General features: G+C 36.9%; 1 protein-coding gene across 32 annotated transcripts in view; it reads right to left on the reverse strand.

The window, feature by feature from the left end:
* tfap2d (transcription factor AP-2 delta (activating enhancer binding protein 2 delta)) overlaps window positions 1–26586 on the reverse strand; it is a 212742-nt gene that overhangs the window by 120948 nt on the left and 65208 nt on the right. For 26 of the 32 annotated variants that reach the window (XM_068215526.2, XM_073932930.1, XM_073932931.1 and 23 more), the window contains exons 1-2: window positions 14646–14693; window positions 5650–5820 (exon numbers count right to left, since the gene is read on the reverse strand). The gene's annotated coding sequence lies outside the window, so the exon portion shown is untranslated. Of the gene's footprint in view, window positions 1–5649; window positions 5821–14645; window positions 14694–26586 lie in introns of those variants that run through there. The other 6 variants (XM_073932955.1, XM_073932949.1, XM_073932956.1 and 3 more) reach the window with 1 other exon arrangement.

Below are 26586 nucleotides of genomic sequence, written 5' to 3' on the forward strand. Positions count from 1 at the left end.
TTTTAGATATTTGGACTAGAAACAAGACAAAAAATCTAAGTAAGAAAAGCATTTTTTGCAGTGTATGGATTTGCAGGACTCATAATGCCCACAAATGAGTGATAATCTCCTGGAAATCACACGTCTCCCTCCCGGTCCTCAAATAAGTCGTGCACCCTTCTCACCCGCAGATCCTTCCTCGCTCTTCAGACACGTCGTGCGCACTCTATCAAACCCCTAAACCACCGCCCACAACCCCCCCGTCCATCGCAATGTTTTACATTAGACATCGTACAATACCAAACTGGTCGACATCTCCCAATCCTATTGTAGAGTGCACCTCCACCGCCGCGTGTGTATTTTAAAGGTTATATACGAGCGCACCCTGACTTGACGTGGGCGCCAGATCTCTGAACTATTGTTTTAATTTCACAATTTAGATATTTTATAATATGAAAAAGCAATGAAATTATCTAAATTTGTGTTCTAAAAGTGGATTAAAGGACAGAAAGAACTTTCACTTTTGAGTGAACATCTGTCACGGATTATTTTACAGTAAAATTTACCCAATGCCCCACCCACTGTTGGTTGTTGCTGACTTCCCACTGCGGTAGTAAAGAAATTGTCAGCATCACAGCACTAGGATACATGCTGGAGATCATGACAATGTCTTTACTGTCTTTATTTACAACAATCCATTCCTGTTAAAAAAATGTAATGTAATGATTTCATTTTTTTTTCTTTTAAATTTGATAAATGAATCATACTGACCTCAAACTTAAAAAGCAGGTTTTATTTCACCCAAAATTCTAAATTATTCACAATTATTAAATTATTACCCAAAATTATTCACCTTTACCTTATTTCAATCAACATTCTGAAATCTGATGACTGCTTTCTGAGCAATTAAAATAAATGTGAAAAATCTGTTTTAAAAGTAACAAAAAATCCATACTTCACTTAAAAATGATTATAGAAGTTTTATATAGCAAAAATACTGCAACGATTGCATGACCTGACTGTATCATAAATCTAACAAATCACTTTTAAGACTCTTTTTTATGCTGCTTTTGCATCATTTTTGATGTTTAAAAACTTCAATAGTCATTTATTTGCACGCTCCTGTAAAATAGCCTTAATATAATTCCTTTTGGTGTTTTGCAGAACAAAGAAAGTCAGATAATTTAGAGCGGCATGTAAACAAGTAATTGACGGCTATTGTTAAGTGTTCATTTCGGTGTGAACTATAAAAATGCAGCATTAAACAGCTGTGAAGGGCCTGATGCGTCGTGTAATACGCGTGTTTGTCTGTACGGCCTCTAATAAAGCAGACCAGCCGCTGATATCTGAATCCAGACCCTACGATAGCTGTTAACTCTCATTTCAGAAGGTAAATGTTTAGCCATTAGCCAAGCGCTTTGATGTGTCAAACAGGTTAACAGGTACATTTTCTGCTTCATGAAATAGTGTTTTAAAATGCACACACACACACTGTGGTTTAAGGCAGATGCTTAGAAGTGCAAATTGGCCACGTCTGTGTGCTCTGATCAGCGGATTGTGCTTGTGCGTGTGTTTGCAGTGCATTTCCCAGTGATGCTGTGACAGGGCTTTTACACGACGCCTCAAACCCGGCTCTGGGACGAGTTTCAGGCACTACGTGGAGCATCTACGGTACGTTGTTATCTTTTTCATTAATTTACCTCATCTGCTCTTGCTTTTTTATTTATTTATGTTGACTAGTAAGTGCTGGACAGTGAGGACATCTGAGAAAAGCTGCATCCACACAGTGCATAGAACCAGAGGCACATTTTGGATCAGGTGGATTAAGCGATGCACAAACTACTACGTTTAGTTTCACTAACTTGCAACTGTTATGCCATGTTTTGTTGCTATTTGCTTTTCAAAGTTTTCAGAATGGTATTTAGTATGACGCTAAAAAGGTTGCAAGGGTGTTTTAAACTGTTGCCAGTGTCAGTGCTTAATTTGTGAATTGCGAGGTACCTGAACAGATCGAGGTAACAGATCAGGCTTGTTACCCGTAGATGGAGAGGTGTCGCGCACAAAAGTGGTTGGGGGAGGTGGGGGGTGTTGTTGGGGGTTCTTGCGGTGGATGGCGGAGGGGTGTCATGGACGAAAGTAAGCAGGGCAGGAGTTTTGCGGATGAAAGTAAAGAGGGTTGGGGAGTCGCGCAAGAAAGTGAAAGTAAACAGCGGACGGAGGAGGAGGGCAGTTGAGGAGGGGCATTGGTAAAATGAGGTACCAGATCTGATTTCAGAGGTGCCGGATCTGAATCGGGATCCGGCGTGTTCTGGCACAAATTAAGCCCTGCAGTGTGTTGATATGCAATTGCTAAGAGTGCTCCAGTTAGGACGTTACGTAGCGCAAGCTCTGTGATTGGTCGGTTTGGTAGCGTTGTTAAGTGTGGGCAGGGCTGAGAGCCGCGGAACAGCAGCAAGCCAGATAGAGGGAGTTTTTACATGTTGAGTCTCGTGAAGGAGGTCAAGATGGAAAGTTTTGTCTTGTATTTGCCATATGATTAAAGTTGTTGCATATCTGCCAGCTCCCATCTCTGAATGAGCGAGTTTGAGCTACTTGTACATGGAGGTAACGTTCAGAAAAAACACTTGACGCAGAAATGTAAATCAGCCTATAGTAGGCAAAACAGTTTGTGACATAATTACAGTATGTCTGAATTTACAGTGCTCATGAATTAAAAAAAAAATATTTTCACTACTGTATTTAATCGGGCTGCCACTAATATTCAACTAACCGATATTCAATACCAATCAAACACTTTTTTAGATTTCATTTGCATTTTTGAATGATTTACTAATGTACGTGCTTCATGTTTTAACCGATTGCTGCACTTCGTGTTTTTGCTGTTGCGCTCTGTGCGCCCGCATGTCAACTTAATGGAGTGGGGAAAAAAGAGCTTCAGCGCTCGTGTCTTTTTCATTCTCCAACCAAATGAAGGCAGAGGCAGGGTTTCTGTTGAGGCAACAGCAGTGTTTGTTTTGTTAAGATGAATACAGAGACTTTTAAAGATGGAATAGTGACTGGCGGTCACTGTTTGGAGTTATCCGGAGCTGTATGACTGCAAATCTTGAAAATCATTCATTCATTCATTTTCCTTTAGCTTAGTCTCTTATTTATGAAGGTTTCCCACAGCAGAACGAACCGCCAACTATTCTGGCATATGTTTTACGCAATGGATACATTCTAGCTGCAACCCAGTATTGGGAAACACCAATAAATTTTTTTGTTTTTTTTGTTTTACAAAACTCCACACTAAAATGTCAACTGGCTCAGCCTGGACTTGAACTATTGACATTCTTGCTGTGAGGCGGCAGTGCTAACCACTGAGCCAACGCGCCACCTCTTGAATATCACAATTATATTAAATACTACAATTATAACTATATTACCATCAGTGCTCATGCACAATACGCAGCTTAATCAGTGATTGTGCGGCACACTTCGTGTTCTCAGAACAGAAAAGTGCATTCAGTGTGATCGGCCCCTTATGATTGTGCAAGTTCTTAATATAGAACTTCAGTGCTTATTATTGTAGTATTTCTAATAGGGCTGAACAACATATTGTTTGAGCATTAATATCACAATGTGTGCATCTGCAATATCTACATTGCAGGTTTAAATTAATTAAATTAGATTAATAAAAAATTAATTTTTTAAATTATTTATACAAGGATGAGGTGTGTAACGATATTACAAACCGAACTGAAATATTGCGATACACCAACCTCGATACGTATCGCGAAATTCTCGTGGCGTACCGCGGTACTCTCACGCCCCCTGCTGCCTATTGTTGAGGTTGATGTCACTTGTCTCTAACTAATTAAACCAATTTATTCCATCACATTTGATTAAATTGTATTAGTAATGATGAGCTTTTGTTCTAAATATTATATTCTAAAGTCAGTACTTTCCAAGTGCATGTCATATCATGTGACTTGAGTGGGCGATCACACTCAGTTACTACTGTATACGCACGATGGCTGCTTCACATAGTATTGAGATTGCAGATCCCCCAGACACATTTAAGTAGCCTGTATGGGAACATTTTGGTTTTCCAGTGGAGTACAGGAATGGAATTGGTGTCGTAGACAAAGCGCACACTATCTGTCGTAACTGTTTCACGAAACTTACTCATAAGGAATAACATTTAAAAGGTGTGGTGATTTCACAATTTCACACTGACAACCGAACTGCCAATAAAAGTATTTAATGTACAAAAGTGAAACCAGAATAATGCCCAAATATATACAAAAAAGAGAAACATTTACAATAATAAAAAGAATACAATAAAGTAGCAAATTCAAACAAAGTATCAAACAAAAATTAGTTCAACTCAAGAGTAAGGGGACAATGGTAACCGAGAACCGATCCGTGGCTCCAAAACCATGAACCAAACGGAACCGTGCCTTTAGTGTATCGTTACACCCCTAATGGCCATATTATTTTACATTCAATTGTTCAATTAATGTACTTGACTTTAGTTTGATCCCTTGAAAAACCATAAAGAACAGCTGATTTATTTATTTTTGCTTGCAATTTGTTATATTTTATGCAGATACAATGCATGGAAAAAGACTAGATCATGCCCGTCGATTCAGTCGATCTAAATTAATGCCTTTTTTCCAAACAGAGCTATTCAAATCATCAAGTGAAATGTTATCCATATCGCAGTATGTATTGTGGCAAAACAAAATATTGCAATGTCAGATTTTTCCAGTATCGTGGTTAAAAATGACATTTCTTCTCAGCCATTACACTCAAACCGCTTCCCCCATACTTGCTCAAGCAGGCCTAATAAAATTAATTAAAAAAAACAAGCAAATAATGAACGATTACTGATCGACTAAGGAAATCTTTAGACTGGGACAGAAGTAATATTTACCCTGCTACCATCTATGCTAATTTTCCGTTATAGTGCCAAACAGTCAGATTTCAGATATATTTACTGATTAACCTGCTTCTCCAACATGGTATAGAATTAAATATGAAAAAATGTGGATAATGATTGACAGGGCAGGTAACTAAGTAGCGGAACGGTCCATAAATGAGAAAGTAATATTTCCTAAAACTTTCATACTCATCTGTTACACAAAGATTACCAGATCTTATACCACATAACAGATTACTCATCTGTTATGTAGTATAAGTAGGTGAATTGGAGAGCACCAACAGTGTGTTAGTGGGTGGCTCTAAATGAAGCCCCTCCCCCTCAGCATGCAGTGGGCGGTTCTACTTAAGGCTCCTCCCTCTCCCCAGCAGCAGTGTCAGGCTTCATTATGTGTTTTTTTCGTGCGGTGGCGAATCCTCCCACTCGACACACACAATCGCCCACAGTCAAGCTGAGCGTGTTGTATGTGTGTGTGATGTCAGTGCCACAGGCGACTACTGCTCATGGGCCAATCTACCCAACCTGTCACTCTACATCTGTCTCCCACACACGCGCGTACACCAATTCTGCCTGAAGCATCTGGGCGGACACATGGAAAGTGGATTTTTGTACAACACTTAGCTACATTAGCAGACTCCAAACAGGTCGTGTGTGTTTTTGTGTGTATGTGTGTGTGTGTTTTGAGGAGTGCATCTGAATTTTGATGAATTAGCAGTATAGGGTAAGTGTGTGGGTATTTCACTTACCTGCTGCCTTTAAAGTTGTAATGGGTAACTTCTGCTGGTAAATATGGTGTTCGTTCTTGGGTTACCATGACTTGCCTGATGCAGAAACTTTGGGTGAACCAACAGTTTGAGGCTGGAGTATCTGTTTGTTGACTACTAAATGACAGACGGCAGAGAAAAGCTCCTGTAAACCTGTTGGAAAGAGCCACAATATTTGTTTTAGTGATACTAACATTACACTAACATTAACATTTTAGCGATACACATTTGCTTTCTTTAAATACAAATGAGCTACTAAAATCATAAATGAACTCTCGCTCAATAGGTTATATGCACAGATAGTGTTTCTTCCCATACCGATAAATTTCTGGTTAACGGTTCATGTGAATATTATACAGTTCCTTTTACAGCATCGATGTTGTAATGTTATTACAATATAATCAGTTAAATAGACTTCAGCACTCATTTCGTTGTTCAAGGGTAAAACAAGATGAAGAGCCATTTACACGCATGTGCCTGTCAGGAGCAGCAGGCTAGCGCAGAAACTTCTTTGAAAAGACTGGAGTAAAATAAACGTTTATATTTAAAAGACATGGTGTGGAAAAATATAATTTAATGTAGAGCTTTTTGTACGTTCTGATCCACTTTATATCGTATATATTATTCAGGCAGTGAAGATTGTTGATTTTTAAAGAAAACAGAGCTTAAGTGCGCTAATTTTGTAACGGCATACAATACAACACTGAAATATTACTGAAAAACTTAAAAGTTCTTCCACATACGTCTGCATGTACCCTTATAATATACTGACAATATTTAAACAATTATTTATTAGGATAATAGTTATCTCATAATTATCTAATATTATCATTGTGTTATTGCTGTAGGCAATGTTATTATGAATAATATACAATTTTACTAGTGAAAAAAAAAGAAAAAAATATTTAATATATAAATATAATTAATATTATGAAAACAAATTATCTAAATATTTTAAAAATTAAAGTTAAATATATAAATAAATAAATAAAAATTAAGTGGCTAGTGCGTCGACTTATGCACTCCGGTGCTCACGGCGGCCCCGAGTTCAATTCCCGCCTTCTGGTCCTTTGCCGATCCTTCCCCTCTCTATGCTACCCATGCTTTCCTGTCAATACTCTCTACAGTCCTATTTATTAAAGGAGAAAACCCTGGAAAAAAACAACAATTATAAATAGTAAATTAAAAAAAAAGTAAAATATATACATTTAAAACATATAAAATGTATATTTTCATATTTATTAAAAATATTTCTTTCTTTTTAATTATTTAAGCATTCATAGAGAAAAAAACATTATCCAAAGCTACTGACGAATCGGGACAACAGAAGCAATCTTTTAAATATATAGCACCATACTTAAAAAAATAATAATAATAATATTTAATATTTAAAAAATAAGCATTAAAATAAAAATCTATTTAAAATTGAACTTTTTTCAGCAATAATTGAACATTTTATACATATCTAAAAAATAAAATATACAAATAATGAATTCATTTATTTTAAAATTAATTCTAAAAAATATTTTAACAAAACTTAAACTAATGACTAAGTAAGCTTACAGTTTACTAAGTAAGTCCAACACAATCTCACGTCAATTCGTAACTTTTTGATTTAGTGGCTTATTCGTCTGATCTAATTCGTACAATTTAGTACGATTTGCTCACCACCCAATGACAGTTGGGGGTTAGGGGTGGGGTTGGGTGCCACGCCTCCTTTTTAAAATACATTTTCGTATGACTGCACTTGTACGAATTCGTACGAATTAGCCACTAAACTGACAAAACGTAAAATACTTACATTTCCACATGGGATCAGGCTGGTAAGTCAGTAAACTTACAGAGTAAAATTACAGTACAGGTATTAAATGAAATGTTCAGATGCAAAAACCTCTAAATGCCATCTGAAATTTTCTCCTAAAATAAGCCATTTTTTTCAGCCCATGTTTATGTTCATTTATTTCTCTCTAAAAGCAATGAAAAGACTTATTCGTCACTATAAAAGTAAGATTGCTGAGACTACACACAGTCGGAGTCGGAAAAAAATGCTAATTATAGAAGAAAATTTCAGATGGCATTTAAATGTTTTTGCATTTAAACTCTTCAAATATATTTCTAAATTATTCATTCATTCATTTTATTTTAGTCTTAGTCCCTTTATTAAACAGGGGTCGACACAAAGGAATGAACCACCAACTTATCCAGCATATGTTTTACGCAGTGGATGCCCTTCCAGCCGCAACCCAACACCAGGAAACACCCATACATTCTTGTTTTAACATATACTTATACACTAGGGACAATTTAGTATATTCAGTTCACCTATAGTGCATGTCTTTGGACTGTGGGGGAAACCGGAGCACCCGGTGGAAACCCACACCAACACGGAGAGAACATGCAAACTGAAATGCCAACTAATCCAGCCAGGGTTCAAATCAGCGACATTCTTGCTGTGAGGCGGCGATCGTGCTACCCACTGTGCCACCGTGCTGTGCCAAATACTTATAAATATTTGCAAAAAAATTTTAATTAAATAAACTAATACACACATGCAAAAACATTTTAAAAGTGTTTTTTTGTAACTTTAAATTGTATTCCAAAAAATCAAGCCAGTAAACTCGACACTGAATTATAATAATGCACTGTAGGAAAAACTGGAACTCTCATTACCAGCAGAAAAAGACACACACACACACACACACACACACACACACACACACAGAGTGCATTAATTTAAACCAAGACTCTACCTGAGTTTAACTACTCACCACCAGTCATTCCCAAAACTACAGCTCGACCTCATTGCCCCAGGATATATATCCCACACACATACACACACAGGAGAGCGGCTCCTCTCACACTCCTATTAATTAACCACATTAACATACGAGCACAATGACCCAGTCAAATGACCCGGGGCGAGAGCCGTTCAACTTCATTAAATGTGAAGCCGTCACCGTCCGCCGTCTCTCAGCGGCGCTATCATCTCACTCTCACCGCCACATAACTTCACACACACACACACGTCACTCTCCCAGACATAAACAGGCCAGCTAATTACCAGCGGTTTAATAATGACCTGCAATAAACCAAAGACAACTCATAACAGTGGCTTATTGTGCGCTTCTTTTTTTTAGATCCGCACCTCCCTGACCTTCATATCACATGCCTGAAGGCGTTTCGCAGCACTTTAAACTGAATTCAAAGCCAGAAAGAAAACAACTAAATTTGTAGTTGAACTCTGATACTTTGTCGTTGTGAACTCTCAGGTAGACATCTAAATGTTTACACATTACTGAATCACTTTACAGTGGTGTGTGTCAATGTGTTTATGCGATATTATTAGAAGAAAGGCTGTGTTCTATAGCAAGAAACTAAATATGATGCTTGAATAGGCCTGTCATAATAATCAATATATCCACTTATTAATCAATACATGGAGACGACCGCAATAATTTTTCCCGTAAACTAATTTATATATATAAACTCACTGGCCACTTTATTAGGTACACCTTACTAGTACCGGGTTGGACCCCCTTTTGCTTTCAGATCACCTTAATCCTTCGGGGCATAGATTCAACAAGGTACTGGATATATTAGATTTTGCCCCATATTGACATGATAAGATCACGCAGTTGCTTCAGATTTGTCAGCTGCACATCCATGATGCAAATATCCCGTTCCACCACATCCCAATGGTGCTCTGATGAATTGAGAGCTGGTGACTGTGGAGGCCATTTGAGTACAGTGGACTCATTTTCATGCTCAAGAAAAATGTTGTTTCATGCTGTTGATGCCAAATTCTGATCCTACCATTATACAATCATATATAATCAGTGGCATAAAATGATCCCAAAATGTCAATAATGTTGCTCAGCGCAGCAATTTCTGTGACAATATATTGCACAACAAAAATTCTTTATCGAGACAGGCCTATGCTTTATCAACATTTATAAATTGAAGAAGAGGTTGTGTTTCCAAATATTAGTTGCCAAAAACAGTAAATAAGTAAAACTACACTGTAAAAAATGTTCGTGATTTCAACATTAAAAACTGTAAAAATGCTACAGTAAAAAACGTAACCTGGTTAACAGCATGCTTCTTTTATACAGAGAATAACCGTAAACTGACTTTCCCAGAATTCCCTGCATGGCACTAACCTTTTATGCTTTTTGTTGACATTACTATGGATCTTTTTAGTTGTTTCCCCATCAGTTATGCACATTAGAGATTTATTCTAAATCTAATGTTGATAAACAATGTTTATTTCATGACTTTACTTTTATGCGTGTTACCATACTGGTGTTTAGTAGCTGTGTGAATGACACTAAGCACCTTCTATACACTGACGCTTGTGGAAAAAGTTGTTTGTGGTGAGTATTGGTTCATTATGTAACTTTCTTATCACCACCTGCATATGACTGTGCTAACGTGTCTATCTGTTTAACTAAAGATGTGTATGTGCAGATAATTTAAAATACAGACATAATACATCTATAAATTTATGTAAAACGGTAGTTTACTGTATAAATTAGAAATTGATTTCACGTTTGGTATCGTATTTTCTAACAGTAAAATACTGTCAACCACAGCTGTCTTTTTTTTACTGTAAATTTAACGGATTTATTTTTTACAGTGTACAGTGCATATGGAAATTATTTTGGTACGCTTCATGAAAGTTACATCTTAAGAAAGAATATTAAATGAGAGCAAAGCATAAGAAATGTTACTGTAATAATAAAATAAAAAGAATTAATAACAATGCTAACAAAAAACTTGTCTTTATTAATCGATAAAATAGTATTGATTTGAAGAGAGACAATTGAGGTCACCTTCTGTAGCGGGAAACTGTACATGATGCTTTTGTCAATGTTTATAGGTTGAAGAAGAGGTTGCTTCCAAATAATACTTGCCAAAATATTAAAGAAAAATAAAACTACAGTGCATAAACGAAATTATGTTACTATGCTTACTGCACGAACGTTAAATCTTAAGAAAGGATCTTAAATAAGAGTTAAGTATAAAAAATGTTGCTTTAATTCTAAAACTAATATAATGAATGAAAATAATAAGAAAAAAAATCTCATTATAATTAATGTAATTGATAAAAAAGTATGATTTAATTTGAGGAAAGGCAATTCAGGTGCCTTCTGTAGTGAGAAACTAGTATACGTGATGCTTTATCAAAGTTTATGGGTTGAATAAGAGGTTGTGTATTTAAATATTAATTAAAATAAATATTACTTAAAAATTAAAGCTACAGTACACATTGAAATTGTTACTATGCTTCAAGAAAGCTACATCTTAAGACAGGATCTTAAGTGAGAGCATAAGTATAAGAAATATTAGTGTAATACTAATAAAAATATAAATGATCAAAAATAACAACAATTCTTAAAACAAAATCTTGTTGTAATTGAAGTAATTGATAAAAATAAAAATTAATTTGAAAAAGGCAATTCAGGCCAAGTTCTGTAGTGAGAAACTAGAATCTGTGATGCTTTATCAACATTTATAGCTTGAAGAAGAGGTTAGCTGCGTCCCAAATGGCACACTATACACTATGCACTCATGCACTATGTACTTATGCACTTACACACTCAACAGGAAAGTATATGTATGTAGTGTTGTCCCAAATGGCACACTAATGTTTTTTTACTAAGCGGAAATTCAAACCGTTTCCCTGATGACGTTTGACGGTTGCCAAATCATTGAAATAAATGACCAAACTATCAAATAATACCTGCCGTGAGTATTGCCGCATTCACCATCGGGAGGTGCTATAATCACTCTCGTAGGAGAATTTTGCTTTCACCATCCAAAATAAATAAAGTTATTCAACATGTGCGTCCGATAGCTCCGCGCCTTCCGCTACGTAAGCAAACCTGCGGTCGTTGAGTGCGTGAAGTGTCCATCATTCCACACTTCATTTTAGCGGCTGAATGAGTGCATCATACGGGTAATTGTAGTGCTCTTATTATTTTTAGTGTTTTCAGTGTGAACGCACTACTTACACTATTCATACTACAAAATGGCATAGAATAGTGCATAAGTATGCGATTTGGGACGCAGCTGTTGTGTATCCAAATAATATTTGCCATAAATAGGAGACAAATCTACAGTACATATCGAAATTATGTCAGTATGCTTCATAAAAACAAAGTTATAAGAAAGACCAAAGTATAAGAAATATTACTGTAATACTAAAAATAAAATAAACTAATAAATATAATAGCAAAAGATATTGTTCTAACTTATGTAATCGATAACAAAAATATTATTTAATTTGTACAACTGTAATTGTATGAAGATTGAGAATTTTCCATTAGAATAATGAGGAATTTAATTAATTCAATTATCATAAAACTAAAGCATATGATTTATTATGTTTATATATAGTAAACTGTGCAATAAAACCGTATACACTGTAAGAAATGCTGGATTTCACACAGTTCCTTCATGCTGTCCCAACACAAATCAATTAAGTTGGTTAATAAAGTTTTATATTCACACATTCTCTTTAAGCTAATAAAATAATTTCAGAAAAGTCTTCTTTGCTAATTGTAAATTGGGAAATCATGTTAGCAGCCAGTGACCATCAAAGTACAACAATGTTCACACTCAGTCAATTAAATGTGCAAATAGTGTGATTTTAGACCGAATATTCAAAGTAGCATGGTAAAGAATATGAGAGCAAGTTCAAGTCACTGTTTAAAAATGAACGAATGTAAAAATATAAAACCAACTTTACCTCAACACATCTTAGACAGCTTGAGGGTTAGTAAATAAACAGCAAATCTTCATTTTTAGCTGAACTTTTTACCCCTTAAAGTACATTGAGGTATAGTTTTATAACTTAAATAAATTAATAATTAGGCTTGGAATCAGAATGTGAAAACGTAAATATCCTAAATAAATAAATAAATAATAAATGTTAACAAAAAAGTGCAACGTAAAAACAATCTATTTTCATTCAGCACCTATATAAAAATATACTATAGTAATTTATAGTAAATACTACAGTGTTTTACCCATACTGACACCTCTAGTATAGATAGAGGCTGCAAAATCAGCTAAAACATGGTTATAATTGGTTTTTATGTATGGGCGATATATTGCATTTCCAAAAATTATTGAGGACATGTGTTGTGTGATAAGTCGATGTATTTATTATTGTGACAGGCCTAGATTTCCCTGTTTAGAAATTGTAAAGGAGACTTTTCTGAAATAATATTATTAAGAAGTCAGAATGTACGAATATAAAACCAACTTTACCTCAATTTAAAGTGCTCCTATTCAACTATTCCAGTCTGCAACAGCATGAGACAGCAGATCATGTGAAATCCCATTTGCAGTTGCCAGACCTCATCACCGTTTATTAGCTTTGAGTAAAGTTAGCTCAACTTTGTCGTACCGTTAACAGTCGCTGTCGTTCACGTCGACTTGAATCGTCAGCTGTTGTGTGATAACGGATGTCTTCCGGTGTTTTTGTCGCTGTGAATCGCTGTCAGTTGTGAACGACCCTCGAGCACTTTCATCATGAGATGTTCAAGTTTAACAAGTACATCAAGATAATCAGTTTAGTGATGTGACTTTACATTGATGCACTCCATCACGTCTGACAACATTTTAGGTTTACTGTTACACATATTCAGGTTGTTCGGCGAGCAAACAACAGCGATTGGGGTAAAGTTGGTTTTATATTCGCATGTTCTGACTTACTCCATAATAATATAATTTTATAAAAGTATTCTTCGCAATTTTTAAATACTTAGCAGACACTCACTATCATTATTCCCTGTGCATTATATAGAACGGTACGTGTTGCTTTGAAGTTATACTTAATTACGATTTCAGACCGAATATTCAAAGGACAGGCTCGTAGCGGGTTCAGGTGACAAAGGCCCCTCAGTGACAAAGGTCCAGAATTTGTCACAGACATGAGCTTATTTGCCCTTTTTTGACTGCTACACCATCATGAATTGTTAAAATAAGACATTGAAAAAGGCTTTAAGACTAAGCAGAATCATCTGTTGACTGTCACATCAGTGTGACTTCAGTTATACAGTTTTGTCCAATGCAAACAATTTTTTATGAGTACAACATCCAGATGTGCAAGAAAACAATCACTGAAGTCATCTTTCACAACTGTATTGTTTTAAATAGAGAAAACATTTCACAAGTACCTTTTATTCTAAATCTTGGACCTTACTTTTAAATAATTAATAAAGAGGTGTGAACCACCAGAAGCGGCTAATATTACAATTAATTTCAAAACTATTATGGCTGTTGTTGTTATCCATGAATATTCAAATGATTTTTTTTTTACAAGAGAGGCTATATAAATCATGAAGCTCAAATTCTGAGGAAAGTTAAATGTGCTGGCCAGTTTGTTATTTGCCTAATAAATGACAATAGGGTACAGTTTTTAAATTAAAACAGATTTCTTTTATTTTCTAATGACATATAATGTAATAAAAAGCACATATTAGTGTTTCTTTATTTTAAATCTTTAGGAAATATTTTTGTACATCAAAAAGTGTCGTTATGATGACCATCCAACAAGCTAACGTTAATCTAGCGACGATTAGTGCGTAAAAAGTCACTAAATTTCATTAAAAAGGTCTACATTTTGAAAAATAAAGAACCAATTATATCAGGTTGACTACGTGCCTGAAGTAGTGTGGTAAACAACTTTAATAAACAAGCTAATAAATAAATAAATAAATAAATAAACAAGGAGCGTGTCACAAGTTGTGACTGAACGAATGTGCGAATATAGAACCAACGTTAACGTTACCTCAAAAACGCAGCGTTGTTTTGACCACTGCTTTCAAAACTTACATTGCGTGATCAAAGTAACCCTAAACCCCGAGTTTCCCGCTTAAAGTCGAAAATACCAGTTGATATCTATTTAAACATACTGTATAGACAAAACTGAGGGGAAAATCTACAATTTAGGCATTAACTTTACTTACACCTGACGGTTTTATCACCTCCACAGCCTGACTGCAAACAACCCGAATGAACGCCAGACGATGTGCGCATGCGCGAAACAGATGGCGCGCAACAATAACTCTAACAAAATACTATGCGTTCAAAAGAGAAAGCTCTTCAAATCTCTCATAAAATTCCATAAACAGGTGACCCCTGAATGTTTTAAAACACTAATACCTGTTTGTGTTTTGGGTTTGCACAGAAACAACCATTTAGATTGCTGTAAAATCACAGAATACCTTCATTTTTGCACTTTGACAGAAATAAAAGAGGTGGTGAGAAGGAAAATGTGAACTCAATTTATTTGGATTTAAATTCTTTAAACTAAGGCCATATAACTAACTAACTAACTAACTAACTAACTAACTAACTAACTAACTAACTAACTAACTAACTAACTAACCAACTAACTAACTAACTAACTAACTAACCTTTTCCCAAATAATAAAACAAAACCTCACTACAAGAGACAGCTTAAAGGCTGTAAGGTTTAAACTGTGATATAATATAGATTAATATAGATATTTTGGGATATATAGAGCCAGCTAATTATATGTATTTATGCAAGTAGTCTGCTATATTGATCTGAAAGCATTATTGTTTGTGTTCATATAAGTGCACCATACTGCGTTTTTAAGCAGCTGAGTATAACAGAGCTGTTTTAATCCTCAGTATTCTCACTCTAAATCATATGGGACAATAAAAGCCACATATTGTCACATATGACACATTTAAGATGCATCTAAAATATGTGGCAAATACTGCAATAAACAAAACTCCTCTGAATTTAGCTGCATTTGCTTGTAAACATTTGCTAAATTCTACAATCACAGAATTGCAGAGCCTTTGTTAGCCACCTTTTCCCAAATGCATGAAATATGATGGTAACTTCCATTAAACTAAACAATCAGTGAAATGTGTTTAATATCTGTACAGTGATATGACATTATTCTCCTCACAGCTCATCTATTCAATATTAAAAGACCACTTTTATTAATTAATTTGCCTTCGGCTTAGTCCCTTATTTATCAGGGTTGCCACAGTGGAATGAATAGCCAACTTATCCAGTATATGTTTTACACAGCGGATCCCCTTCCAGCTGCAACCCAGTACTGGGAAAAAACCATACACTCTAGCATTCACACAAGTACTTTACAGAAAATGTAGTTTACCCAATTCACCTACAGCACATGTCTTTGGAGTTTGGGGGAAACCGAAGCACCCGGAGGAAACCCATGGGGAGAACATGCAAACTCCACACAGAAATGCCAACTGGTCGAGCCGGGACTCGAACCAGTGACCTTCTTGCTGTGTGGCAACAGTGCTACCCATTGCAACGTCTCACATCACTACCAAAATCATTCCATTTGCTAAAGCAGAGAACGTTGTGGACAAATTAAGCCTCAAAATCCCCCCAGAGTGGATGAAAACACCCCCAACAGCACACAAGGGTTAAACAATTGTTGTGAAAAGGCCTTTATACCCCGGCTGAATAGTAAGTGTGTGTGTCTTAACACTTAAGTATGATGAGTGTAATCACAGAGCTGTAAGCGGTCACTGCGGCGGCCATGCTCGAGTTACTGAACGCTAACCATACGATTACCAGTGCGGTCATGAAACACACACACATACACACACACACTGGAGTGGTCTGCTGCGGTCACTGCTCATTTCCTGCCCCCCAGCTCTGTTCCCAGGGTTCCTTGGGGCGACCTGTCTGGCCAATTACCTGCTGAGCTGTAATGAGCTGCCAAGAGCCAAACACACACTCACACACACATTCCTACTGTATCCACATGAATTATTTCCTCAATCCTCACATAAATGCAAACACTAATTCAGTCTTCCTCACACACAGCGCGGTTCTGGGCCAGAAAGCGGACTCTTATTCTCCAGTGGTCAGGTTTAATGAAGCCGAGTTGAATTAATGGCGGCGAGCTGAACTCCACCGGTGGATATACAGTACTGTAGAGTGAATGTATGGAGTCGAGGAGATGTATGGGGAATGACAGAGAGATGGGGATGAGCTGAGAGTGATGCTGGCAGAGAGACGAGAGGAGCGTATAAACACAACTGGAGGAACGGTGCAAAGCCTCCATCACTGGAAAATCTGACATTATTGACATGCCGAAGCCCCCCATACACACACACACACACACACACACACACACACACACACACACACACACACACACACACACACACACACACTCATACATACATGTATCTAAAGCTGTGAATCTCATGAAACCATATCCAGGTCACATGAAAATCTGAAAACACAGAAAAAAAACATCTGAATATGGATCAGTATATGGATCAGAATATTTTAGTATATCTTATCTTATCTTATATATCTTATTTTGTCACTTTTTTTGCTGTGATTTTTTTATTAGTCTGTATGTATGTATATATATATATATATATATATATATATATATATATATATATATATATATATATATATATATATATATATATATATATATATATATATTAGTGCTGTCAATCGATTAAAAAAAACTAATTAATCACACATTTTTTGAAAATTAATCCCAATTAATCGCATTTAAAAGACTGAAACTTGTAATTTTGGCTATTCAAATGTAAAGTTAATGTAAACGCAAGACAAAAACTATTCATTCATTTTCTTGTCGGCTTAGTCCCTTTATTAATCCGGGGTCGCCACAGCGGAATAAACCGCCAACTTATCCAGCAAGTTTTTTTTTTTACGCAGCGGATGCCCTTCCAGCCGCAACCCATCTCTGGGAAACATCCACACACACATTCACACACACACTCATACACTACGGAAAATTTAGCCTACTCAATTCACCTGTACCGCATGTCTTTGGACTGTGGGGATAACCGGAGCAACCCGGAGGAAACCCACACGAAGGCAGGGAGAACATGCAAACTCCACACAGAAACGCCAAATGAGCCAAGGTTCGAACCAGCCACCCAGCGACCTTCTTGCTGTGAGGCGACAGCACTACCTACTGCGCCACTGACTCGCCAACAAAACCTATTTAAATTCAAAATATAATTGTTCATTAGAATTTTTGTTTAACTTGTAACACAGATTTCTTCATGTAAACAACAAACCAAAAAAAATTCAAAATACAGACATTACAGATATGAAAATTGAAAATTAATAATAATAATATAATATAATAATTGGAAATATAAAATAAGTATTGAATACAAAAACTTGTACTCACTGTAAAGTTGTATTGCTGTGAGTTGAGAACATTAATTATAAAGTAGAAACAGTTTTGCTTAGTCCTCCTTTACATTCAGCCAGTTGCTAAAACAGTCCAGTCTGTTGACATTATCAGGGGACAATGTGGACCTTTTCCTTTGAATGATGTGAGCTGAGAGTGCAACGCAATCTCACAGCAATTCGTAACTGTTTGATTTAGTGGCTACGGACAACGGCGTTTAGGCAGGTTTGTTGCTAAGAAACGCGTGCATCCACGCGCACACACAGACACACACACACACACACATACACACACGCACACACACACAACGCGTGCAGGACAGGGAAGCCGGAGCGACTCCCTTCAGATTCAACACACACGATCACGTTCAAATTTGCTTGAACTAAGCATTCTAAAGTATGGCTGTATTTCACAAGGATTCTGACACAACAAAAAACTTTTTAAAAATTGCATTTACCAGGGAAACACGTCAAACTTACTGAAACATTGGAGGGCGCATGCTGACAGGCAGAGGAATGCGCTGTCTGTGACAGCTCGCGACTTCATCTGGCACTTCATTTACATGGACACCAATACTCAGATTTTTGATATGATTAAGATGATACTCTTATTAAGAGTCTACCATGTAGGCAGCTGTTTTGATTACCTTAGGATAGGACCACCGAGTCACGAAATGCAGAGGTTTTTCTTTCCGTTCGCCATGCGGTATCAAATGCATTAAAACAAAAGTTGAAAGTTAAAAATCAAACACACACACACACACACACACATTAATGAAAAAAATCCCTGCATAAAATGTGACATATAAGGTTAAAACTCAAATACTTATATACATTTGTCCATATACACAAGTCAAAATTATTTGCCCTCCACAATAAAAATTATTTTGCCCTATCACAGTATTTCCTGTGATATTTTTTACTCTGGAGAAATTCTAGAATAAAAGCTGTTTTTATTTTTTTTAACCATTTTAATGTTAATATTAGTAGCCCCCTTCAGAAATATTTGCTTACGACTGTCTACAAAACAAACCATCATTATAAAATGACAATAACACTTGCCTAATGAACCTAGTTAACCAAGTTAATCCTTTAAATGTCACTTTAAGCTGAATAAAATAATAAAAGTCAATGTGATAAAACAGCCCATAACATAACGAAAGGATATTACATTTGCCCAGAGTTAATTTTTGGAATTTTAGTTTATTTATGTTCAAAGCATTTCAAAGCAACTGATCCTAACACCTCAGTATATTGATGTAGACTTTGTATTGCTCAATGAGTGCTGCCTTTCGGATGAGAAGTCCTGACTCTCTGTGGTCATTAAAAAAACCCCAGGATGTCCTTCAAAAAAAGAGTAGGGGTTTAACCAAGGCATCCTGGCCAAATTTGCCCACTGGCCTCTGTCCATCATGGCCTCCTAACCATCCCCAAATCACAATTGGCTTCATTACTCTGCCTCTCCTCCAATCAGCAGGTGTGTGGTGCAAAATGCCTGCCGTCATGTAATCCAAGTGGATGCTGCACACTGGTGGTGGATGAGGAGATTCCTCCCCAAAAATGTGTTAAGCGCTTTGAAGTGTTCAGAAAAGCGATATATAAATGTTGGGAATTATTAATTATTATTATTTGCACACCCTCCAACAATAGTACAGTGGATAGAAAAACTTGAATCTATATAAAATGGAGTATATGACTGCTCAACTTCAATTGAAAATGAAAATTTTTAAACAAAAATGGGCACCTGTTACTTTGTATCTGAACAGGACATAATGTTTCCAGCTCATTTGAAACTGAAAATAATGTATGTTTTTTTTTTTTTTAATTTGTTTTTATTTACATCTAAGGTTACTTTTTTTCGGTCCTTTTTTTTAAAAAATCGCTGCTGTCTCTGAATGTTCTGTTCTGTAAAATGTTTTAATGTATAAAAATAAAGTTCGAAAAAAAAGTATTATTATTTGATTATTGATTTTCTGTACCTTAATACACCACCAAAATCCATAAAGTGCTGTTTATTTAATTTCCATCATTGTGCTATAGTTTTCATCCATGCTTTAATTAGTTTTTATGGTAATTTTGTAAATTTTATGCAAATGAACCCACTACAAAATCCCAATCAAAGGAAACCTATTAAATCTTTACTAATAGTTACTAAAGTTAATTTGTGAAATCATATTAATGTCACAATATAAATTGCATAAAAATAATATATTGCATATGTGACTGAATAGTTAGCACAATCGCCTCACAGCAAGAACATTGCTGGTTTAAGTCCAAGCTGGGTCAGTTGGTATTTAAGTGTGGAGTTTGCATGTTCTCCCCGTGTTTGTGTAGCTTTCCTCTGGTTTCCGTCACAGTCCAAAGACATGCACTATAGGGGAATTAACTAAATTGGTGGTAGTGTGTGTGTGAATGAGTGTGTATAGGTGTTTCCCAGTACTGGATTGCTGCTGGAAGGGCATCCACTGTGTAAAACATATGCTGGATCAGTTAGCGGTTCATTCCACTGTGGTGACCCCTGATGAATAAAGGGATTAAGCCGAAGGAAAATGAATAAACTACACAAAACGTTGTCTGTCATGTAAATATTGTCCTAAGCCGAGTCAGTAAAAGATTTCCTGAGACCCCACCACCTTATCAAACACACACACACATTCAGACAGACGTTTATCCCAGACCGACATCTCTGCATTTAAACAATGATTCAGAACTACTTACACAAATATTGTTCAGTATGTGAAATGTCACTCAAGCGCTCAGGGTGACACGCTAAAACCACTGAACTTATGCAGAGGATGATGGGTGCGCTCTGACAGACAGCAGGCCATTTAGCATCCAGCTCAGCCAGACGACACACACACACACACACACTCACTCACTGCCCCCCCACCGCTACAGTGCCTGCGGGGGTTTCCACGGTGACGGGCCGTGTCAGCGTCAGCCGCTCAAATCTGCCAGTCTGCGCCACTACCCTGCCATCTGATTGGCCACTGCTATGGAAACTCAGGCGGAAGAAAGTATGGCAAGGGGGGCCACGCCAAGCAGAAAGTGTGTGTGTCTGTTGTGTGTGTGTGTGTGTGCGTTCTGGTGTTTCCTGCAGAAAAGACCAGGTGCCCTCGTGGGACCTCTGATGCAGATGTTTATGAAAAGCTGAAAACTGGTGGAGTTTGAAAAATGCACGACAGAGATGAGGATCAGCTTGTATGGTCTGTTTATGTCTAAGAGAATCAGCGTCTGCTCAAACTACAGCAACGCTTCGCTTACTTGAGTAACACCAGGAATAGAGACCAGTGTTGGACACATTCCTTTAAAAGAGTAACTAGTTACTAGTTACTTCTCACAAATAGTAACTGAGTTACATAATTATAAAAGTAACTAATTACCAGGCAAGTAACTATTGTGCTGCTTAAAAAAATCTAATTTGTCTATATATGACAGGGGTGGCCAACCCTGTTCCTGGAGAGCCACCTTCCTGCAGATTTCAGTTGCAGCCCATATCAAACACACCTGAACCAATTAATTAGGACCTGAACACCATGTGATAATTACAGGCAGGTGTGTTTGATATGGGTTGCAACTGAAATCTGCAGGAAGGTGGCTCTCCAGGAACAGGGTTGGCCACCCCTGATATATGACTATAAAATAAATATAAACATTGTACACTAATCTACCCTATTATAATGTTGTTGTGGGACGATGTGAGAGACAACAGCAGCATGTCCTCAGCTATATATCCAGATATTATTTTTCTTAATTAAAAAAGTTAAAATCCTCTTGTCAATTTCTTATTTAAAAATTCCTAAATGATGTTTAACAGAGATAAAAAAAAAATCTTATTATTATTTGTTTTATTTCAGCTAGAACAAAAAGCAATTTTTAAGCTTTTAAAAACATTTTAAGGTCAATATTATTAGCCTCCTTAAGTAATATCTTTTTCAGTTTTCTACAGAACAAACCATCATTTTACAATGACTTGCCCAATTACCCTAACTTGCCTAAGTAACCTAGTTTAGCCTTTAAATGTCACTTTAAGCTGATTACTAGTATCTTGATAAATATCGAGTCAAATATTATTTACTGCCATCATGGCAAAGATAAAATAAATCAGTTATTAGAAACGAGTTATTAAAACTATTATGTTTAGAAATGTTGAGAATAATCTTCTCTCTGTTAAACAGAAATTAGGGAAAAAACATCCAGTGGGGCTAATAATTCAGATTCAACTTGCATGCTGTCTGTCCTAAATAGTACTCAAAAATAGAATTAGTGTCCCAAATCATAGTATTTTGATATGAGTTTTACAGTTGGGATGGTCTACAACCAAGTGCAGATCCATGCTTACTCTGGCTGCATTCCAGTTCAATTTTTTATGCCCTTCAATCGCTAACTTCCCTTAATCTCGTTCCCTCAGATGAACATCATTGATTACATTACACTAGTGTCCACTACTCTTGAATATATAAATGGGTTAAAATGGAATGCCCTAAACCCTTGAGCATTTGGGAATTACACCCAAATTGACAATCAGACCTGTATGGTAGAGTGACCAGACGAAAGCCACTCCCCGCCTGGAACTTATCTAATCACCAGGCTAATACCATCTCTACAGTGAAGCATGGTGGTGGCAGCATCATGCTGTGGGGATGTTTTTCAGCAGCAGGAACTGGTAGACTAGTCAGGATAGAGGGAAAGATGAATGCAGCAATGTACAGAGACATCCTGAATGAAGACCTGCTTCAGAGTGCTATTGACCTTAGACTGGGATGACGGTTCATCTTCCAGCAGGACAATGACCCAAAGCACACCGCCAAAATATTAACTGAGTGGCTTCACAACAACTCGGTGAATGTCTTTGAGTGGCCCAGCCAGTGCCCAGACCTAAATCCCATTGAACATCTCTGGGGAGATCTTAAAATGGCTGTACACCGTCGCTTCCCATCCAACCTGAGCTTGAGAGGTACTGTAAAGAGGAATGGGCAGAAATTCCCAAAGACAGGTGTGCCAAGCTTGTGGCATCATATTCAAAAAGACTCGAGGCTGTAATTGCTGCCAAAGATGCATCAACAAAGCATTGAGCAATGGCTGTGAATACTTCTCTACATGTTATGTTTCAGGTTTTTCATTTTAATAAATTTGCAACGATTTCAAAAACTCTTTTTTCACATTGTCATTATGGGGTATTGTGTGTAAAATTTTGAGGAAATAACTGAATTTAATCCATTTTGGAATAAAGCTGAAACATAAAGAATGTGGAAAAAGTGAAGCACCATGAATATTTTTGGATGCACTGTAAGATATTTTGCTTTCCCCCATTGGCAGATTATTTAGCTTGTTTTAAGAAAAAACTCACTTCATTTTGACATATTATTTCCTAAAACAAGACATTATGTTTTGCTTTTCTAGAAAATGCTTCTTGATTTAAGAGTTTTTACATATTTAGCCAAAAACACAAGACAAAAACTCTAAAAAAAGAAAGTAAGTTTGTGTAGTGTAGGAAAGTGTACGGCCACCAGTTTCCAACATTTTAGTGTATTTTTATATTTTTACACTTGAGAGTAAGTACATGGTGGGTAAATTTAACTCTTATCACTTTGATAATGGAAATAACTCAAATATCTTGCCTATATTAAAATATTTTTGTCCATTTGCTACAATAAAAGCTAACTTACACGAATAACAAGCCAAAAAAAACAACAACAACAACAACAACAACAACAAAAAAAAACTGTGCTGCCTTAAAGATAACCTTCGTGATTTATCCATGAAGGCCTCGGTTATGGAGACTGTGGTTGAGAGGAATCTGTTGAAACCGACTAGCTGAATTTCCTACCGATATCCAACCCAGGGAAAACTGACCCAAGGAAGCTAGAGGGGTCAATTTGTGTGTGTCTATGTATGTGTGTGTGAGTGTGTGTGTTTCTGAGCTGTTGCGGACTGGTTAACCCTTAAGTGTTTTGCCCTGAGGACGTCATTAAATGTTCAGCAGCACACCTGGGAGGAGCTGCAGCTAATATGAGCCTGAGAGTCTAAATGCTACACACACACACACACATTTATATATATAACTCCAGTCAGGAAGGAGGGTCATATTCATAATTGATGGTTGCTTTTTATTTGAGGTACCGTGGGACACGGGACTGCAGCCTAATTTGATGAGAAATCGTTTTTTAAGGTTGTTACTTTGGTTTGACACGTCTGCTTTGAGCCTCCTGCCTCCCTCTCAACTCAAACCGCACTCCGCTCTGATGGAGGAATTAAAGATACATGTGAGAATAAATCTTACATGCTGGAGAGAACAGTGCAATATAGCGCATAAAGGTGTGTGTGCGCATTTCGGTGGAAGGGGCCAAAACATTCACTAAAACAACCTAAAAAGTGGAAGCCGTAGGAAATCTGCTGCAACATAAGGAAATTCAATTAAAGACAGTGATTTATTATTCATATTATTGTTTGTGGTGGTGTTAATTAAAGTTAAAGAAACTGTAAATTATGCGCTTGTGCTCATTATGATAATGATACATGCAGAGCGAGTGTCTGCTGAGGGAGGGTTCAGACCTTGACTTCACAATCACAGCATCTGAATGTCTAATATAGTGCATTAAAACACATGGCTTTTTTTTTCAGAAAAATTTCCAGTTCCACAAAGCTGTTTTGAATAGTTGCCATGCCTCTTATGCAAAGTTCACACTGCATGTTTTAGCTCAGATTTTCACTTGACAACAGATTTTTTTAATTGATGTCAAATGGCCAAAATAAGATCTGGGAGTCAATAAAAAAAAATCTAAATCTATTCCTCTATTCTAAGATGTTGGAAATCAAGAGTCAATTCCAAAGTTCAGAATCAATTCCATAATGGCAATTCCATTATTAGATACACCTTTCTAGTACTGGGTTGGACCCACTATTGCTTTCAGAACTGCTTTAATCCTTCATATCACAGGTTCAACAAGGTACTGGAAATATTCCTCAGAGACTTTGGTTCATGTGGACATGATTGCATTACGCAGTTGCTGCAGATTTGTCGGCTGCACATCCATGATGCAAATCTCCCGTATCACCACATCCCAAAAGAGCACTATCTGCTTGTTAAGTGGTGACGTGATTGTGACGTGTGTAATACTGTTTCCGGGTCCAAGCGGCCACTCATTTGAGTTGAGAAATCATTAGTTTATGATCACTTTTTATTCATATCACACATTAAAGTTAATTTTATATAAAGTCATAGTGTACACAACAATCTCTGGGCTTGCTGCATAACAAATACCAAAATTTGAACAATTTATAAAAAAATGAATCACTTTATGGCCATTGGATTTTAGGCACGGGCATATATATTGCGATTGTGACTTTCGATAGTATTAAATCGCTTTGTGAACGTTTATTATTACCATTTCATGAATCTCCCCAGTCAGTTGAATAGAGCGCTTGGACTCGGAAGCCGCTCCGCGTGATCTCACACTTAACAAGCGGATTGGATTGAGCTCTGGTGACTGTGGAGGCCATTTGAGTACAGTGAACTCATTGTCATGTTCAAGAAACCAGTCTGAGATGATTTTTATGACATAGTGCGTTATCCTGCTGGAAGTAGCCATCAGAAGATGGGTACACTGTGATCATAAAAGGGATGGACATGGTCAGCATCAATACTCAGGTAGGCTGTGGCGTTGACACGATGCTCAATTGGTACTAATGGGCCCAAAGTGTGCCAAGAAAATATACCCAAAACCATTACACCACCAACACCAGCCTAAACCGTTGATACAAGGCAGGATGAATCCATGTTTTTATGTTGTTGATGCCATATTCAGACCCGACCATCCGAATGTTGCTGCAGAAATCGAGACTCATCAGATCAGGCAATGTTTTTCCCAATCTTCTATTGTCCAATTTTGATGAGCCTGTGTAAATTGTAGTCTTAGTTTCCTGTTATTAGCTGACAGGAGTGGCACCCGGTGTGGTCTTCTGCTGCTGTAGCCCATCTGCCTCAAGGTTGGATGTGTTGTGTGTTCAGAGATGCTCTTCTGCAGACCTCGGTTGTACATGTGGTTATTTGAGTTACTGTTGCTTTTATATCAACTGGAACAAGTCTGGCCATTCTCCTCTGACCTCTTGCATCAACAAGGCATTTGCGCCCACAGAACTGCTGCTCACTGGATATTTTCTCTTTTCCAAACCTTTCTCTGCAAACCCTAGAGATGGTTGTGCGTGAAAATCACAGTAAATCAGCAGTTTCTGAAATACTCAGACCAGCCTGTCTGGCTCCAACAACCCTGCCACGCTCAAAGTCACTTAAATCACCTTTTTTCCCCATTCTGATGCTCGGTTTGAACTGCAGCAGATCGTCTCAACCATGTCTACATGCCTAAATGCATTGAGTTGCTGCCATTTGACTGGCTGATTATAAATTTGCGTGAATGAGCTGTTGGACAGGTGTACCTAATAAAGTGACCGATGAGGCTATATATAAGTCATATATGCAACATATATCATATATTTTGAAGTATTGAAAAACAGATGATGCATGCATCACGCATGGACAGAGTACAGTAGGCAAATTTGGCCAGGATGCCAGAGTTAAACACCTACTCTTTTTGAAGGACATCCTGGGATTTTTAACACCAGAAAGCGTCAGGACCTCCGTTTAACATCTCATTCAAAAGAAGGCGCTCACTGAGCAGTATAGAGTCCCCATCAATATA

Source organism: Danio rerio, chromosome 20 (genome assembly GCF_049306965.1).
Source record: "Danio rerio strain Tuebingen ecotype United States chromosome 20, GRCz12tu, whole genome shotgun sequence".
In the NCBI taxonomy this organism is placed as follows: Eukaryota; Metazoa; Chordata; class Actinopteri; order Cypriniformes; family Danionidae; genus Danio; species Danio rerio.